This window comes from Desmodus rotundus, chromosome 3, assembly GCF_022682495.2.
Source record: "Desmodus rotundus isolate HL8 chromosome 3, HLdesRot8A.1, whole genome shotgun sequence".
NCBI classification, from domain to species: domain Eukaryota; kingdom Metazoa; phylum Chordata; class Mammalia; order Chiroptera; family Phyllostomidae; genus Desmodus; species Desmodus rotundus.
This window is the reverse complement of record NC_071389.1, coordinates 142956121-142975928: the sequence shown is the minus strand read 5'-3', so window position 1 is coordinate 142975928 and position 19808 is coordinate 142956121. Positions and strand designations below refer to the sequence as shown.

At 41.3% G+C, this 19808-nt stretch overlaps 1 protein-coding gene and 1 pseudogene across 3 annotated transcripts in view; one reads left to right on the top strand and one right to left on the bottom strand.

Annotated features, from left to right (window-relative positions):
* Window positions 1–19808, top strand: part of SRGAP1 (SLIT-ROBO Rho GTPase activating protein 1) — a 255508-nt gene that overhangs the window by 20350 nt on the left and 215350 nt on the right. The window lies entirely within an intron of this gene.
* LOC112318982 (small ribosomal subunit protein uS17-like) lies at window positions 13948–17011 on the bottom strand (annotated as a pseudogene).

Here is a 19808-nt window from a genome sequence, read left to right as displayed (position 1 = left end):
CTCAGTTCTGTCCCTGACCTGGGGGCGGAAATGCTGAGAGATACGAAGGAAACTAGAGAGGGGGAATGAAGAGGCCTTGATGACTCACGGGAGGAAGAAGTGAGTGATAAGTTTGCAAAAGGGAGGAGAAGATACACAGTGATGTACTGGAAGAAAATATCATGCGTTTTTCTGTCTCCTCTGAAACCTTGTGTGTGTGTGTGTGTGTGTGTGCGTGAGCGCTATCCGAAGTATATTAACATATCAGGATGTGTACATAAACACAGAAATGGAAACACACTGAGATGATGTTCACTTTTTTAATGTGATGTACCACCAAAAAAGTGTGGGGGCTGCTGATCCAAACATGCCCAAGAGGTGCATGACCTGACCGTCCCGGGGTCAGTAAGCCTGTGGCAGGAAAGACTGAAGAGCTGAGAAAGATGACTGCCTGTACTTCCACTTTAGCTGGTGATCATTTGCTTTCTCTCTTTTTGAGCCATTTGTCTTTTTCTTTTCAGAATAATCCAAAACGTCTTTGAAGTTGGGATGGAGGCACCAAAGGGGAAATGTATTTCTTTCCTGTGGGAAAGATTCTGTACTAAGCTGTTCTTGGCACTGAAGAAGGCTAGAAGTGGAATGGACATCGAGGCCACCTAATCCAACTTCTTCCTCCCCATCCAGAGTCTCAGACAGACAAGTAGTCATCTTGCTTGAACCCTTTGAGAGATAGGTAGCCCAGTCTTTCACAAGGCAGTTTGGACAGATGTCATTGGTACAAAGTTCTTAAGGTGCAGTTTGCTTCCCTGTTTGCAAGCAGCTACACATTTGTCCTTTTCCTTCCCTGAATCGAGTTTCAGAGCCAGTAACATCATACGTGGTATTTTATTGTACCAAGCACACATGTGTGCATAGTCACACTTGGTGCTCACAACCCTCCTCTGGAGTGGGCAGGCATGTATCTGTTCTGATTAAAAAATGAGGCAGTTGAAATTAGAGTCCCCTGGAAGAGCATCTTAGTTATTTTCCCCATAAACATTGGTCATGCCTAATTTGCATATTTTGTATAGGAGGCATTGAAACACGAGCAGCCATCTGAGTTTCAGTTCTGGTCCCACCACTTTCTAGCAACAAGACCTTGGGCAAGGTGATGTTGCCTTTGTGAGCCTCAGTTTACACCTCAGAGCACTGTTGGGGAGATTACATTAGATAAGGCTTGTAAAGCCATTGTAAAAGCCTGGCTTAGAGTTAGTTGTGCAACAAACTGTGAATTTACTTGCTTTTCTTATCTTAATTCAAATAAGTTTTTAAAAACCTATTTGTACCATGTTAATTATCTTTGTTTAACTTTATATTGGTAGTTCAGTTCTGTTATATCAGTTAATGGAGGTTATCCTGTTTTTCCTCAGCTTTATTGAGATACAATTGACATAAAACCTTGTGTATGTTTAAGGTGTACAATTTTATATATATACAGATAGATAGATAGATAGATAGATATAAATAATGAAATGATTGCCACAGTAATGTTAGTTAACACATCCATTACCTCACATGTTAAAATTTTGTATATGTGTGGTAAACTTTTAAGATTTACTGTCTTAGCAACTTTCAAGTATGTAATATAGTGCTAACTATAATACAATAACATCATGCTTGTATATTACTTCCCCAGGACTTACTCATCTTATAACTGGAAGCGTGTCCCCTTTGACTGGTATCTCCCCATTCCTCTCTGCCCCCCAAGCTCCTGGCAACCGCCATTCTAACCTCTTGTTTCTAAGAGTTTGATTTTTTAGATTCTACATATAAGTGAGATCATACAGTATTTGTCTTTCTTTTTTCTTTTAAAGATTTTATTTATTAATTTTTAAAGAGAGGGGAAGGGAGGGAGAAAGAGAGGGAAAGGAACATCAGTGTGTGGTTGCCCTGAGGACCTGACCCACAACCCAGGCATGTGCTCCAACCAGGAATCGAACTGGCAACCCTTTGGTTCTCAGGCTGGCGCTCAATCCTCTGAGCCACACCGGCCAGGGCAGTACTTGTCTTTCTCTGTTTGACTTATTTCACTTAGCATCCTGCCCTCATATCCGTTCATGTTGTAAATGGCAGAATATCCTTCTTTTTTATGGCTGAATAATATTCTAACATTAGATGGGTGTGTGTGTGTGTGTGTGTGTGTGTGTGTGTGTCAGTTTCTTTATCCATTCACTGATGACACTTAGCTTGTTTCCATGTCTTGCTGTCATCTGAACATAGGGGCACAGATGTCTTTGAGAGAGTGATTTCATTTCCTTCAGACAGACACTCAGACGTGGGATCACATGATAGTTCTATTTTTACTTTTTCAGGAACTAATGGACGTTACTTTGGAATTTAATCCTTTTCATTTTGGTTATCTCATAATAATCATTAATGTTACCTGATTTTTAAAGAGAATTTTATTTATTTCAAAAGTCATGAAAAGAGGCATTATCAGAAAGGAATTTAAGCTATTTCCATTTTGAGGGGAAAAAGTTAGGCCTGCATTGACTCCTTTGTAAACATTTAGTTCTGTATGACTTCACAGGGATTACCTCACTGCGCTGCAGCCAGTTGGTATTAAATGGGAAAGGAATGAGGGTAGGTATTTTTTTTTAATTTGGAGTTTTTTTTCTTCCTGGAGTTATGTGATAAATGCATGTGTGTGTGTGTGTGTGTGTGTGTCTTTACAATTACATAAGTATTTGAAGAGGTAGGATCAATTCCATTTGACTCTCTTTATTCCTTCATTCTTTTTATGTTTGTCTGGAGGGAAAAAATAACATTTTTATTTTCATCCTGAGAAATCTTCCGCTTTCAGGGGTTTTAAATCACGATAATGTGAAAGCCCTTTGACAACTGCTAGCTCACGTTTAAGTGTATATTTAGTCTGCCAAACTAAGCTTTCCGAGGACTGGGATCCAGGAGGAACTTCTCACTATGTTACTGGTACGTAGCACGTGCTCATAATAACTCATTAGCTATCTTCTAGCTATTGAATGTTACTTACTGCTGTCTCTGTTGAAATTTAGTGAGGGCAGTTTTATTAATATATCTTGGGAGTTTCCTGCTATATCTTTTAGTTCAGAAACATACACTTTAGAAAAATATATAAATACAGAAAAAAAATTTCCCCAAAATATACAGAATTATATTGAGTGCCTTTTTCTATATAGAGACAGTGCAAATAATTCAGATGTCTTATTATCGATGTCAGTAGTATTTTGGACCTCCCTAGACTTTTCCCTCTTGAGGAGTGCGTGTTTTCCTTTGTTCCCTAACACTTGGGTGATGGGGGCGGTGCCACGGGCCCTAAGTGAACTTATGCAGTCCAAGGTACATGTGAGATAACGCATTTCCAGAATTCTAGATCTCCTCTTCAGCTTTAGCCCAAGAGCATATTTCTGCAAAATCTTCCCACATCTCTTGTTTTAAAATTTTCCTCCAGTAAGTTCAGTTGTGCAGGGAGTCTGTTATCCGTTGCAGCCATTTTTTATCAACTTCCTGGGCTCCACAGGGATATTAAGCAGAGAAGAATTCAAGGCCAGACACAGTGTGGGTGAGGGTATCTCCGGTTAGGGCTTTGACTCTTTTCCAAAAGTTGTGCTGAATCATCTGGGAATGATGCATTATGCATTCGGTGTATTTCTTCTCTCCGTGGTGGAGTTGTTTGTGTAACTAATTTTTGTTATGATCTGTTCTTCTCTATACTAAATGCTTCCCTCTTCATTTTATTTCACTTTAGTCACTATTTATAAATTCATTCTTTCTGTATGCTGAATCACTGGTCTTCAAGTTTCTTCCACCATTTTGGCATTTAGATGCTTCAACGTGAGTTTAACCGAGAAACAAGAATCCTCATGTCCTGACTTTGGCAGCAAGTGTGTGCATTAGGGAGCTGCAGATTTTCTGGCTTGTCCTTAAGTTCTAGAGAAATATGTCTAATATTTGCCACCTGAGGTTTTCTAAGTATTAATGTCATTTAGTATAATTAAATTGTTTTTAAATACACGTTCCATAGCACCGTAGCTGAGAGCGGCGTGCTGCAGAGGTGGGCCGCACACAGCGAGGTATGATAGTGCTTTTCGGCCGGAAGGTTTTTGCTTAGGGTAATATTCAATTCAGCTAAGGGTGTGACATGATAAACATAATTCCTCAGTAGGGAGTATAAATGGATACACTCTTTGTGGATTGTAATGAGACCCTGTAATCTCGCTTTTAGAAGTCTATCCAAAGGAAATAATCATAGTTTTTCTTTAGAAAAATAAATAAATTAAAAGCCATGTAAATAAAGATCTAAGAGTCAAGAAATAATCTAGTCGGTTATGGCATGCACAAATGTTGGAATATTATGGAACCGCTAAAATTAAGACTCTGACAAGTATCCAAAGATGAAAAACTTTTCATTAAGTGAGTGTGTGGGGGGGAGGAATCTATGGTGAATAAAATGCCTTATACATCAGAATATTACAATTGTTATTTCTGAGTAAACGAGGCAGGCAACTTAAAAATCTTTGTGTGTTCCTGTATTTTCCAAGTTTTCTACTTTTTATGTATTTGTTTTTACTCATGGATTTTAGAGAGAGAGGAAGGGAGAGAAAGAGAGAAGCATTGATTTGTTGTTCTCCTTATTTATGTATTCATTGGTTGATTCTAGTATGTGCCCTGGCTGGGGATCTAACCTCCAACCTTGGTGTATCAGGATGATGCTCTAACCCGTTGAGCTACCCAGCCAGAGCCCAAGTTTTCTGTAACAATTATGCATTACATTGACGATGAAATGAATGAGTACAGGTAAAGCACTGGAATGATGCTTGGCCCCACCATGAGCTCTCAAGTCTGAGCTTTTACTGTTGGTGTGAGATTTACTTTTATAATAAGAAAATTCTTTTTTAAGCCTTCTCCAATTGAAATGAATTGTTTGTGTAACCATTTGTTTAATATCTGCCCTCCATTAACTGTGGTCCATTATTTGCCACATAGAGTCTTCCTGCAGCATGTAACACGGTACCTGGCCCATAGTTAAGTGTTCAACAAATAATTGTTCAGACTCTCAAAGATCAGATTTTAAAATGTTTTCTATTATTATGGTTTCCTAGCAGGAAGGTCACCGATGAGAAAGCTGTTAAAAATTCTTAACTGGGAACAGCTAACATTTTGCGTTTCTATAAGTGTTGAAAAGTGTGCAAATGAAGGAATTTGCATGTGTTAAATTAATAGTATGTTGTTTACCAGAAGTAGGTTTATTGGATTATTTTATGACAAATTGGCACTGAGATGTCTTTAAAATTTTTCCAAAAGTTATAGTTTTCAAATTTAGGACACAATAAACTCCAAAAAGATTATGACAAAGCTACTTCAGACTCATCTTAAAGTTACAAGTTTAAGCAAGAATAGCCACTTGTAATATAGCCTGGGAAGTTTTCGGTTGGGACAGTAGGAGTGTATTTGGATATGCAAAGATCCATGATTCTATGAAAGGACTAATTTAAATCTGTAGTTGGTTACAAGTTGTAATATACAAAGTTTCTCTGTCATATACGGAGTTTCTTCATTGTAAATTAGTGACTTCCGGGAGTTTGGTGATCACTATGAGGGAGTAATGAAATTTAGCAAGAACTACCAGCTGCTGTGTTTGAAAATAGCCAGTGAAGGAGAGAACCAAGATGGCGGCGTAGGTAGACACACTGCGCCTCCTCGCACAACCAGAACTGACAGAGAATCGAACAGCAAGGGGGACCAACACCAAGGAAACAGAAAATAATCATTCATCCAGACCGGTAGGAGGGGCGGAGACAGGCACCGGGGTGGAGAGGACTCGCGTGGCTGTGGCGGGACTGAGACTGGCGGAGTGTGGGACAAATGGCGCAGGCAGTCCGAGCACTAGCAGACCCTGCGGTCCCACATTTGCACAGATAAACCCAGAGGGCCGGACTCAGAGTGGCGGAGAGTGGGGCAGGCAGAGTGGCGGGTAGCACATTGCGGCACCACATTCGCCCACAGATAAACCGGACGAACGGCGGGCAGAGAAGCAGACTGCGCAACCCAGGGCTCCAGCTCGGGGAAATAAAGCCTCAAACCTCTGATTGAAAACGCCCCTGGGGGTTGGGGCGGCAGGAGAGACTCCCAGCCTCACAGGAGAGGTTGTTGGAGAGACCCACAGGGGCCTAGAGTGTGCACAGGCCCACTTACTCGGGAACCAGCACCAGAGGGGCCCAGTTTGTGGGTAGCGGAGTGAAAGACTGAAATCCAGAGGAGAGTGAAGCGGGCGCCATTGTTCCCTCTCCGCCTCGCCCCCACGTACAGCATCACAGCGCAGCAGAGACCAGCATTACCCCGCCCTGGTGAACACCTAAGGCTCCGCCCCTTAAAGTAACAGACGCCCCAAGACAAACAAACAAAAAAAATGGCCCAAATGACAGAACACTTCAAAGCTCCAGAAAAAATACAACTAAGCGACGAAGAGATAGCCAACCTATCGGATGCACAGTTCAAAGCACTGGTTATCAATATGCTCACAGACTTGGTTGAATCTATTCGAAAAACAGATGAAAAAATGAAGCCTATGCTAAGAGAAACAAAGGAAAATGTACAGGGAACCAATAGTGATGAGAAGGAAACTGGGACTCAAATCAATGGTATGGACCAGAAGGAAGAAACAAACATTCAACCAGAAAAGAATGAAGAAACAAGAACTCGGAAAAATGAGGAGAGGCTTAGGAACCTCCAGGACACCTTGAAACGTTCCAACATCCGAATTCTAGGGGTGCCAGAAGGAGAAGAGGAAGAACAAAAAATTGAAAACTTATTTGAACAAATAATGGAGAACTTCCCCGATCTGGCAAAGGAAATAGACTTCCGGGAAGTCCAGGAAGCTCAGAGAGTCCCAAAGAAGCTGGACCCAAGGAGGAACACAACAAGACACATCATAATTACATTACCCAAGATTAAACGCAAGGACCTACGTCCAAGATTACTGTATCCAGCAAAGCTATCATTTAGAATGGAAGGGAGGATAAAGTGCTTCTCAGATAAGGTCAAGTTGAAGAGGCTCATCATCACCAAGCCCTTATTATATGAAAGGTTAAAGGGAGTTACCTAAGAAAAAGATCAAAAATAGGAACAGTAAAAATGACAGCAAACTCACAGTTATTAACGACCACACATAAAACAAAAACGAGAGCAAACTAGGCAAACAACTAGAACATGAGGGTTGTCAATAAGGGAGTGGGAGGGGGAGAGGGGGGTAAAGGTACAGAGAATAAGTAGCATAGATGATAGGTGGAAAATAGACAGGGGGAGGGTAAAAATAGTGTAGGAAATGTAGAAGCCAAAGAACTTATAAGTATGACCCATGGACATGATCTATGGGGGGGGAATGTGGGAGGGAGGGGGGTGGGCAGGATGGAGTGGAGTGGGGGGGGGAATGGGACAACTGTAATAGCATAATCAATAAATATATTAAAAAAAAAAAAAAAAAAGAAAATAGCCAGTGAAACTCACTTAGTAACAGTAATGTGCTGTCAGCAGTGTTTATTGTATAAAATAATCATGTTTTATTGTATCTCCCTGAGACAAAATATATCTTAAGTGTACCAGAGGACATTGAGAGTAGCATGCTTTTTAAAAAATGTGCCCTTATTTATGTGAAACCAACATAAAAAGTTTGAAGAACTGTTTATCAGAGGCCTCAGTTGTACTGCGTTAAACTGGAAAAGTTGAAGAATTGGAAAGTAACTTGTTTTGGAAATATTAGCAATTCAAAAATATGAACTCAGAAAACATGGACATTTGGGGAAGTTTTTTAATAACATGAACCATAGACCTTGTGAACTTCAAAAGACCTTAAAATCTTGATGACTTGGAATCTCAGAAATAGTGTGGAAAGAACATAGGATAGAAAAGAATAATCAGGGGAGGTATGAGAGGGTAACACGGGGATAAATAGTGATGGAAGAAGAGACTTGACTTGGGATGGTGAACACACATAAGTTTTAAAAAATGAGAAATAAAAGAAAAGAATAATCAGGAAGTTTAATGCAATCAGAACCTCATAGCCTGTTATTTGGCAAAGCCTGCTAAGCTACTGTAAATGAATGTTAATCTGATTTTATCAGCTGCTTGTACTATTTTATTACATAATTTGAATATTTATGACCCTGTAAATATGTGTAACAGTGACTTGCAGTGTTTATGGAACTCAGATTTCAAAAATTGTACAACCCTTTGATGGAAAAGAATTATGTTTAAATACTACACAATTCGAGATGTTTCTACCATTTAGCAGTATTCCGTATCCTATGGGACAAGTATTTCTGCCTAAAATTCTGTGGCAAACAGAATGATGTGTGTTAAAACTGACTATGAAGACAAACGTGATTCAGTTACTTTGTTGTTTATGCAAAGATAGATAACCAACTGGAGTATTTTCACTTTTTAGGATCAAGTACAATTTACTATATTTTCTCACTAGAGTTTATATCATTTTGGTTAACTGCATCCCTATCTGCTTAGAAATTATTAATGAACCTTTTTTTAAAAAAACGGCATGAGCCCAGCTTTGAAACTGAACAGTTCACCCTAAAGGAGCAATGACATTGAAAATGGAAATAACGGGGGGGAGTGCCTCTTTAATTTTGTCGTCTGTACACATCTAGTGCCGTGTGTTTTGGGAGAACTTGACGCTCTGCCAAAGCTTTCTACTTTGCAAACATCAACCTACAAAAAGGTATTTTTCCCTTCAGTAAGATTCAAACACGTATTTTTCTTTTGGAAAGTATAATCTAATAGGAAAATACAGTTCATATTAAAACTCCCCCCCAAAAAAGAGCCTGTAATTAAGATGTGTCTCAGTCACATTTTCCCCAGTCTTTCTTTGAAACAAAAACATGGATTCTTTTAATAAAATTGTCAGTGGGTGAAACAGTGTTTTCAAGGTTATAGTAATGTTACAAATATCTGGTTACTTCATTTCGATTCCCTCAAATATTAACAAATTCTCCTTTTAAAAAACTTGGGTATATCTGGTTACTTTACATTTTGAGGTTAATTTAGATTAATTTAGGGTAATTTGCATATTGCTGTCCTTTGTGGACACTAGAGAGAATTATTAGGGGAGAGCTTTGGAATAGAGTGATGAAAACAAATTCTAGATCCCGCACCCTCTTAGCTTAGTCACCACCGTTCTTAACAGTGGCCTTACTTTCATGGGGTTGCTGGGAGAATGACCCGAAACCCTCGCAAATGCGTGGAAAGCGCTAAGAAAGTACGCCGGAGTCATCGGTGGTTCTCATACACTGCTCTCATCAGCTGATGCTTGAGCCTTTCTAGGTTGTAGGTTGCAAACTTACTTTAAAGCCTTTGCCTTTCCGTCATCCCCACTTGGAAGAATTAGCTAGTTGGTACCCTCTCCTTTATAAAGTTGACAAAGAAAAGAAATTCAGAATGCAAGTCAGCTCTCTTTGTCTAATCACAATGTTAGAGAAGTTGTGATAAATCAGATGCTTGATCCTAATGCCTAAACTGACACTGTGGCTCACTTGAGTGAGTCACTGTGTGTGCTGGTGCCCGCCTTACTGGTAGAGAGCGAAGGTCGCCACAGATATTTGTGAGAAGAGCCAGGAAATAAACATTTTAGCCTTTGTAGGTCCTACATCTGCTCTGCTCTGTCATTGCTGCTAAGACCAGGCACAGATGCTATGCAAACTAATAGGCATGGCTGTATTCAGTGAAGCCGTATTATAAAAACTGGCTGGTCCCCGTGTGTGGCTGTTGGTGGGAGCATCTCAGTACACCAAGGTTGCAGGTTTGATCCCCAGTCTGGGCACATGCAAGAGTCAACCAAGGAATGCATACATGAGTGGAACAACAGATCAATGTCTCTCTCTCTCTCTCTTCCTTCTTCTCTCTCAAGTCAATTTAACAATTTTTTAAGAAAAAAAAAACTAGTTGTAAGCTGGATTTGGCCCATGCATGGACTATAGTTTGCCCACCCCGATGCAGATGGAGACTTTAGAGTTTTCTTTTTTTTAATCAGAGATAAATCCTTGCCTTCAAAGTTGTAGTAGTTTATTATTTAGTTTATCCAAATCTAAATCCGTATTCTAATTCTCTATTCTTTCGGGGGTGTTTTTTTTGTGTGTGTGTATAATTATATATATATATATATATATATATATATATATATATATATATATATATATATAATCCTAAAAGAACGAACTGTCAGCTTTTGATTGCTGAAGCTATATGCGAATTCGTCTTTTGGAACAGGGTGGAGTGATGACAAATGCCTTGATTGCCCGAGAGATTAAACTTTGTACCTTTTTATTCATAATTTTGTACATGTTGCATTGTATTAGAAAGCATCACGTTCTGGCTTTGCAGTTAGGTAGGTTCACCTTGTAGTTCTGCCCCCTCCTAGCTGCAAGTCACTAGCTTATGGTGTAGGTTCTTAGGACGCAGTTTTCTCATTGGTAAAACGGTGGTAATTCTTACCTTGTTGGGTTGCCGCGAGGATTGAATGAGCATGCACTCAAAACGTGGGGCTCAGGGCCTGAAAAAGATAAACCGAGTCAATGGTAGCTCTCAGAACCTTGGATGAGAATCTTATCCTGTGTGCTACATGATTAAAAAAAAACTTTTTTGTAATTTTACATTTTTTGTTCCTTTTGGACCTATGCCTCCCAAACTATCCGTGCTGAAAAACTACTTTTTTTCCCCTAATCTCTCATGGACTGATTCTTTTTAAATATATAATACCGTAGTCCCCACTTATCCACAGGGGATGTGCCCCAAGACTCCTCATGTGGGTGCCTGAAACCTGAATAGCACTGAACCGTATATGTACCATGTTTACTCCTATACACACTTGCCTATGATAAAGTTTAATTTGTAGGTTCAGCACAGTAATAGATTAATAATAACTGGTAATAAATGGAACGATTATAATATACTATAATAAACATTGTGTGCATTTGGTCTCTCTCTCTGCTAACGGATCTGATAGCCAAGATGGCTACCAAGTGACGAACGGGCAGGGAGCCTATTCAGCGTGGATGTTAAAAATGCACTGACATGTGAACGAACGGGTGGGTGATGCTGTCCAGGCCTCCCACCAGCCTGACATCCTTTATCTGCATGCTCTTCACTTTGCTAAGGTCCCTCTCAAAAATATAACCAGCTCGGGGGACAGAGAGGAGGGGTTCACTCCAGAGCAACACATTGCTATCAGCACTTTTTCAATGATGATAACCCAAAAGAACATGCACTGTGTATTTTGGGAAGTTGACTTTTTCTCATCCCTCATTTTTTGGTGCTGATTGTGTACGAGCATTGTAGCAAAGCAGGTAACAGCAGTGCCACCACCTTCCAAGCTGTCACACTGACTTTCTGGAAACTGCCAGGGCCACGCCTTACCTTAGCTGAAATTCAATGGCATTGAGCTCTTGAGATTATAGATAGTAATTTTTTGGAGTAGACACAAGGGTGTGCGAACATAAACTGGGCTGGAATGTATCAAAGTGCTTGCATGGGATATTACAGATCCTGGATGCATTGTAGTAAACCATTCATGGATGTTTCAGATGCAGATTTGGAATAATGTCACTTTATGATAGGGGTAGGAGAGGATATCAGAATTTCATTTGCATGGTAATAATCATTTGCGAGGAAAAAGAACTTAACCAAAAGTAAGTCGATAGCCTACAGCAATAGACCAGATTTTTGGCAGTTAGGGTGCGGTGGACCAGTACAGTTCACAGCGTATGGACTGAAGGCCGGCTTCGGGTCAGGATGTTTGGATTTCCATCCCGGCTGTATGGCCTCGCTCATGTCTGTAACCTCTCCGAGCCTCACTTCCCTTATTTGTACACGGGGTAATCATAGTACAGAGACGTAGATTACTGTGAAGACTAAATGCGCTAATTCATGGAAAGTACTTAGCGGTGCCAATATTTCTTTAGCACTCAGTATTGCCTCTTAATGTATGTAGATTATTTGTTGGCATGGAAACACTTTTGAAAAGAAATAGCCTTCAGAATATGTATGAATAGCAGTTGTCTTTGAAAACTACTTTTATGTGCACAGTGCTAATTTCATATTTAACCATTTTATATATGTTAATTCATTCTTCTGGAATCCTTTTTGAAATAAAAGTTAATTTTAACTTTTAAACATTTTACATTGAGGTGATTTATAGCTTATTAAAGTAAGTCACTAAAATCCTAGCAAAAATAATAAGTAAACCATATTAAACAAAGTTTTAATTCAAGGAATATAATATTAGAAAATATTATGAAAACTAGTAGTATAGAAAATAAATGAAAAATTGAATATAGAGTTGTATATACAGCATGATCATAATTAAGTAAATTTTGCATTTTAAGATGAATAGGTAAGTAGTAGCTCTGGTACAGTGTTCAAATTCAGGATGGCTGTTTTTTTCCCTCCACTTCCCAAAGTTTATAATGTTGCTGTAAGGTTTTCAGAATTAAAAAATCTAAAAGATCAAACATCTCCTATTTAATTGCTCAAAATGAGAGATATTAAAAAAATCATATTGAATCTAAGTAAGTCTTTTATGATAGCTATCAAATTCATTGAATTTATTTACAAAAGGTTTGTTAAAATCAAGAAACTGCTGCGTAAATTAACTAATTTCCTAGTTGGCTAAGAATAAACAAGGTCTCTTGGTTTTATGTTGAGGCACCACACGTTAATTAGACACAGCTACACAAGACCCGAAACAGTTCTCTCAAAACTCTTAGTCCATGACAATCTGTAGACATTTCAGAAAGGAACTTTTCAAGGTCGGTGGGAAGTCAGCAGCCGAAACTTCCTCTGTGATCTGTTCAGGGGATCCCCAGAGGTCATCGCTGGTTCCTGAATCAGGTGTAGAGATACACAGTTACAACCCAGGGAAAGTACAGACCTGGTTCCTCATGTGATGAGTTCTCCGTCACGAGCAGGATGACAGCCTGCCAAGCCGACATCTGCCTAGCAGACCGTGCTGGCCCACCTGCCACCACCCTGATTCCCACTTAGGGTCAGGTCAACAGCAGCCTTACTCAGGTAACCCCTAATGTCTTTGTTTTCTTGAAGTTTTCAAAGCAGAATGAAAGACTCAGCAGGGTGAATGGTGGTGTGATGGGACCCAGGTCAGTTTCTTAAATTCCAGGACCCTTTCCTGCTTACAGATGGGGCTGCCCTTTGTCCCTCTCAGGCTATTCCCAAAGCTTCTATTGAAACAGAACACATTGTCATAGTAGCAAAGGAAATTTGCCTAGGTAAATCATCTAACCTGATGTTAGAAGGAAACCATTTTTAAAATTTTTTTTGTTGAAGTGTTCCATATGGTAGACTCTGACATATGTCTCATTGAAAATGCTCTTATTCTTATGACCAAATGTCTTCCTAAATTGAAAGTTTTTAAAAGTTAAAAAAAAATTTATTTCTAGAGAGAGGGGAAGGGAGGGAGGAAGAGAGGGAGAGAAACATCAATTGGTTGCCTCTTGAACGTGCACCAATCCAGACTCGAACCCACAACCAAGGCATGTGCCCTGACAAGAAACCGAACCTGCAGACACACCAGTCAGGGTGAAAGGTTTTTATAAATAAATAAATAAATATTCTGACTAAAAGTCTATGGCATTCTGCATATACAAAATTGCTGAACTTGTAAAAATGCCTCTTGTACCAGAATATGTCTTCATGCTGACAGCCCTACCCAGGGCTTGCTCAGCATCCAGCAAAACACAACTCTATCTGGACATTTCCTGTAGAGAAAGATGCTTTTGAATACATACATGAAGAATTATAGAGAGCCTTAGTGTTTTAAGGCTAAGATTTTTATATGCAATAGTTGAATATTATTGTTTGTTTTGACTCCCACATTATTTGAGTAGATTTTTAAACCAACTAAGGTTTATGGGGGCCCCCAGGGGCCGTTCACTTTTCTCCTGGGGGTGCTCTGGGTGGAGCCATAGGCAGCGAGAAACGCATCTGCTGTTTCGGATGCGCCTGGTAGCCGAGCTGCTCGTGGAGACATGGTGTTGAGCGAACAGTGTCTGGCTCGTCAGGTTCAGATTTGCTGCTTGTATTTTCTAGAATGTATGATATAATGAGAGTAATTTCAACTATTTCCTCTCACTAAAATCTATCTAAAATTTACACCAAGTTGCATTTTGAACAAAAGGGGAAAACACTTATGTAAAGGAGGGGTTTTTTTTTTACTAAATACAAGTAATTCAAAAATACTTCAAAAGAGAAAGTAAAATGACAAATGATATCAGGCCCTTTCCGTGTGTCAGGATTTTAATTACTGGGGTCAATGTGAAGGCCCAGTGGCCCCCCCAAAATGTGGCTCACTTCCATTTTCTGCATGGGGGTATCCAGGGAAAAACCCAGCCCATAAGGGGGGTTAAGGACAAGAACACCTTGATGGGAAGCCAGCCCATGGTGGAGGTGGCAGTCAGGGGTTATCCATCATGCTTTTTGGAGGAGAGACAGCAAAAGGAAACCCTCTTGCCATATGTGCACCATTTGGGTCCATTGGAAATGTCGAAGTTAACAATGGAGGGGAAGAGAAAGGCTTGGCATCCAAGGAGAGACTCTGAGGGGAAAGGCGTGAGGCCCTCCTGTCTCAAAGGAGCAGCAGTCGATGCCCAGGCATGGGAGCAGGTGGGCCACCTGGATCCTCAGGTGCGCGAGGATCCCCTTCTAGGAGCGCGAGTTTCATCACTGCTGAGTCGTCTCAGGTCTACAGCCTCCTGTCTTAAGATGAGAAGGTTTTGTTCAGCCTTCCATGCCCTCGCCCAGTGATTGTGAGCTTTTAGTTCAAGGAACAGAGTCTGCTTTGAGAAGAAGAGATGCCTTTTTTCAGCGTTTCTTCAAGGTCTTTGAATGGCTTTTAATGTTTCCAGCTCTTTATCCTCACGGTCCATCTTGTCAGCTGCTGTGGAACATTCCCCCCTCACTGCAAGTCACGGTCTGATAATAGCATGAGAAGTTCTATTACTTCTTGACAAAGTTCAGTCATTTTGTTTCCCTTTCTCGAAGATTTTTTTTTTTTTTTATTGAGAAAACAACTTTATTTTGTTTGAGGGAATGGGCAGGTATCTGGTCCCAGACCTTCTGGAATTGCTTCTTGGTGCCAGCAGCCTTGGTGACCTCGAGTAGTTGGAGCAAGCACACCGTGTTGCTCTGGAGCCGGCACTCACCCACCGTGACAATGTCGCAGATCTGGACATCTCTGAGGCAGGGGGCAGGTACACTGACGTGGTCTTGCGGCACTTCTCGAAGCAGTTGTACTTTGAACTTAGTGGAGGTAGCCTCGGGAGATGACAAGGCCCCTCTGCATCTTCCTCTTGGTCACCACACCAGAAAAGATGTGCCTCGGGTGGAGACATTGCCGGTAAAAGGGCATTTTTTGTCAATCTAGGTGCTCTCAGTGGCCTCCTTGGGTGTCTTGAAACCCAGACCGGTGTTCTTGTAGTATCGAGGTAGCTTCTCTTTGCCAGTCTCTCCAAGCAGGACCCTCTTCTCATTTTGAAAGATGGGCTGTTCTAGGGAGGCACACTGGGTCTCTCATTCAGATTCAACTCTAAACCTGGGGTTACTCTAGCATTCATGCTCTAAAACACTTCCCACCGCCTGCAGAATTCACTCCTTGAGACACGGAGTCCCAGAATCATCCCTCAGACAGCCCGGCCACCTTCCAGCAAGGATTATTTCCAAGACACACAGACACCCACCCAGGACTCACTTCTTATCTAATATGTACAACTTCCAAGTGTGGAGACCTCGGATTCAGGAGACACTAGTTTAGATAATACAGACACACACGCTCTCTGCCAGAATTAATCCCTGGGAAATCGAGGGCCCCCTGAAATAACCCCCAAACTGGGGTGCAGGGTCCCGCTGTCCAGGACACACCCCTGCAGCCCGTGGAGGGCCCTGTCCCTGCGGCTCCAGCCTGAATCTCGACGATTTCGAAGTGCATTTTCAATGGAGGCTTGCCCAGTCTGAAGGCTTTTAAGATGACCTGTCAGGTCTGCTTTGTGTCTTCTCTTTTAGAAATGTTGGTGTAGAATTGATTTTTCCTCTGTTCTGGCTGTTGAAATGCACGCTTAACTTTGTGACAGCTGTGTGTTTCCTCCTGGCCCCTTGTGCCTGATCGTTGGCATGCTCTCCCTCTCTCAGTTCCAACTTATCACCTGTCCTCTCCTCGGCAGGCAGCTGCCAGGTCTTCAGCCTTTCACACGTGCTCCCCTAGTCTTGATCTGACTTTGCAGAGAGACTCTAGGATTCTGTTATGGAGATACTGAGGTGTTTTTTCTGTAGCCCTTAATAGTGTTGCATTTATTGTAGCTTTTTTCACTTATGTCTTTATGAATTTAGTTTCTGTTTATGGGACTGGCTCTTTCTCGTGGTGGCAAACATCAGCTCATCTTGTTCAGAACATGGAGATTTTTCTTTTTCAGGTTGGTTTGCTTCAAAGCACAAGATGGATCGAATCACAGGGCTAACATGTCCAGGGTACCAGGCACTTCTGGGCTTTCATCTTCTTCCACCACAGGGTAAAACTTGATGGGAGCTTTACATTTTACTAGAACTAGTGCTGAGCTCTTAATGGCATGAAGCCTTTATTGCTGACTGAAAATTCTGCTCAAGAGAATTGGCAGCATACCAACTATCCAGGCACACAGCACTTGTCTCCATTTTTACCAGGGAGGACAAGACTATTCCCACATCAGTAGGCAATGCTGCCGTGTAATTCTGCAGGGTCTCACATTTGGCTGAAAGGACAGCTCCTGGCAGGACGAAGCCCGGCCTTGGTACCCCAGACTGCCACAGAGCCCCCTGTGCTGCTCATACCCAGCTGGGCCACAACAGATCCTGGTGAGCACTGGGCACAGTTCTGCTCGGAACCACGCTTGCACCCGGAGCGGGGATGGGCCGTGAGTGGAGAGTATCCATGGGGGTACAGGGCGGATCCCTCTTCTCTGCCCATGGCTCCTTCTTTTCTTAAACTTAGCTTTCTGTGGCCCTGGAGGCCTCCTGCATGCTGTTCCTTCTGCCTTGTAAGCCCTTTGTCACCTTGTGTGCACGGGAACAGCACCCATCCTGCGGCCTCCTCACCCTGTGACCCCAGCTCCCAGGGAAGAGCCAGGTGCAGAGTGGGTGCTCAGAGTTCACACACGTTTGTGGAAGGAACGAAGGAGTGAGGGAGGGAGTGACAGAGGGAGGGAGTGACAGAGGGACTAAGTGAATCCACTCTTTTGTTGCTACAGTTATTTTGACTGTGTTATGCTGCTTTCCCTGAAGATTCACACATAACACCCTCTCTCGTTCCTGTGACTCTCACGTACTTGGCTCTGGGTCACTCCTCCACTTACAGCGGCCTTCGACACCTCTCTCCTGGATGTCCTCAATGCCCAAGTCCCCTGACCTGCACCTCCACACCCGAGTCATTATCAGAGAAAAGTTCTCTAATGACCAATACCTCCTCTCTCACTGTCCCCACCTGTTCTAGTTTTCTTGTCTCTCGGCTCCCAGATAGGGACCTACCCGATCACTTGACCTCACACTGTTCATCTCACTATCTCACACCACATGGTCCGCAGGTCACTCATTTCTGTTGAGGTTATTTTTTACCCTGTCACAGGGGACACTCCCTCCTCTGAACCCCTTCTGTGTCCGGCCCGAATTTCTCTTACTCAGTGGAAGGGCTTATAGTTGGCTGGGATCACCCTTGTTCTAGTGAGTATAACACCTAGTAAATTTCTTCACATATTGTTGATGGGGAGGTACTGTTGATGGGTTAGCATTTGAAGCGTGTTAGTATATTAAGGAAAAAATTGGCAAAGGGGGTAAATCTCTGTCCCCTCCTCCTAAAAAGTATGGTATAGCTATGAAGTTTGTAGGGGGGGAAAATTATTCCAGATATTCTGTTGTAGAGGCTCTGTCCCCAAATTCAGTCTTGTAACATTTAGAAAAATTGTTATCAAAGTAGCACATGCACATAATTAAAAAATAAAATAGAACAAAAAAGTTTATAATGACAAGCAGCCATCCCTTCCCCCACCTCCAGTCTTGAAATACAGGGTCAACCATTTTCAAATGTTTGGGTTTTAGTTTATCTGGTGGCCACTGCCATATTTCAAAATACTGAAGTGTAATCTTAAATAGGGCTAGTGAGAAACAGCTCCTAAAAATAATGAAGTCATAAGAAGTGCAAACTGACTCACTATTTGTACTGAATTATTGTTGCCAATTTTATTATGAAAATTATTGAAAAATATTCTAGACAAATGCCTTTAAGTCATGATAATATTGAATCAAAATGTTCACCTATCACTCTTCTCTTTTTAGTATTAGGAATGAAAAGTTTTTTTCATTTTTGGTGTATTTTGTATATTCTGTGTACACATATTAATAAAATAAAATTGCTGTTTCTCCATGTTCTTTTCCATGTTCTTTTGCTTCTTGTGGCCATTTGTTTTTTTGGTTGTTTGGTTTTCTCTTCATTCCATGGGGACACAGTCTGGAAAGTCTGTAGCCCCTGACTCACGAGACCATGGCGAGTGCTCTGTGTGGCCCTGTAAAGGCGCAGCTCACTCAGTCTTCGAGTCCTGTCTCGGAAAGTGGGCTTAGAAAGGGGCGCGTATCTGCTCTAAGCTGATACTGTAGGACACGCGATTGAGCAGAGGAGTACTTTTTGGAAAAAAGCACACTCCAGATGCCTCATCCAGGGTGCAAAATGGCTGCCCGTGGTTGAAAATAAGTTGGTAGGCAGAGACTTTAGCGCATTTAATTAAAAGTACTGTGCTAAAAGAAATTGTAGCAATTATATATTATTAACCTAAGTGGTGGCGAGGCTTTGAAGTTGTTTGCCATGGCCCATTATTTTCCTTGATTGCATATCATCTGAGATTGAGCCGGGCTGTTTGGTTATGTAGGCATTTGGAAGAAGAGCAACATAGTAAACCCAAGTACAAAACTATGATCTTTGAACTCTGTGCCATATATCCAAGCTATTGCTAAGTGAATCCACTCTTTTGTTGCTACAGTTATTTTGACTGTGTTATGCTGCTTTCCCTGCCCACTCCCCAATCAGGCATTGTTTAGTTTATTGGAAAATACATGTTGTATATGTCAACTAGAAACAGGGTGTCATTTTGGAGCTTAAAGGGAGGAGGCTTTTATTTCAAGTTGAAATGAATGAATAAGGAGACTGAAGATTTAAGAACAGTGCTGGGTCCATTATCATAAGAAAACCAGGCTTGGCAGATGTAGGGATTATAAATTATTGGGTTGGCCAAAAAGTCCGTTTAGTTTTTTCTGTCAAATAAAAGACACATTTTCCATTTTCACCCACAGCGTTTTTGAGGATGCTCTGAGTATGTTGCCTGTCTCCTGCTATTGGCTCCTAGTGGGTAGAAGCCAGGGGTGCTGCCAAACATCTTCCAATGCATGAAACAGCCCCACGGCAAAGAATTACTGGGCCACAATGTCAATAGTACCAAGAAACTTCGCAAACCACTTTTGGCACGTTCAATCAGTCACAGCGCCTTCTCCATACACTGTAAAAATCCTTTTTGCATTTCAGTTGCATTTTTACCTTTCTTGAAATAATAAAGCTTCATATGCCAAAAATGTTGTGTATCTTCTTCCATCCTCAATATTAAAATGGCTGCACAAAAATTTACCGATTTTGATAAGACTTTTTGAAATGCACACTGATATGACAGCTGTTGAAATACAATCTAACAAAATTGTTTCGAATGAAATTCAAGACGACGCAGCAC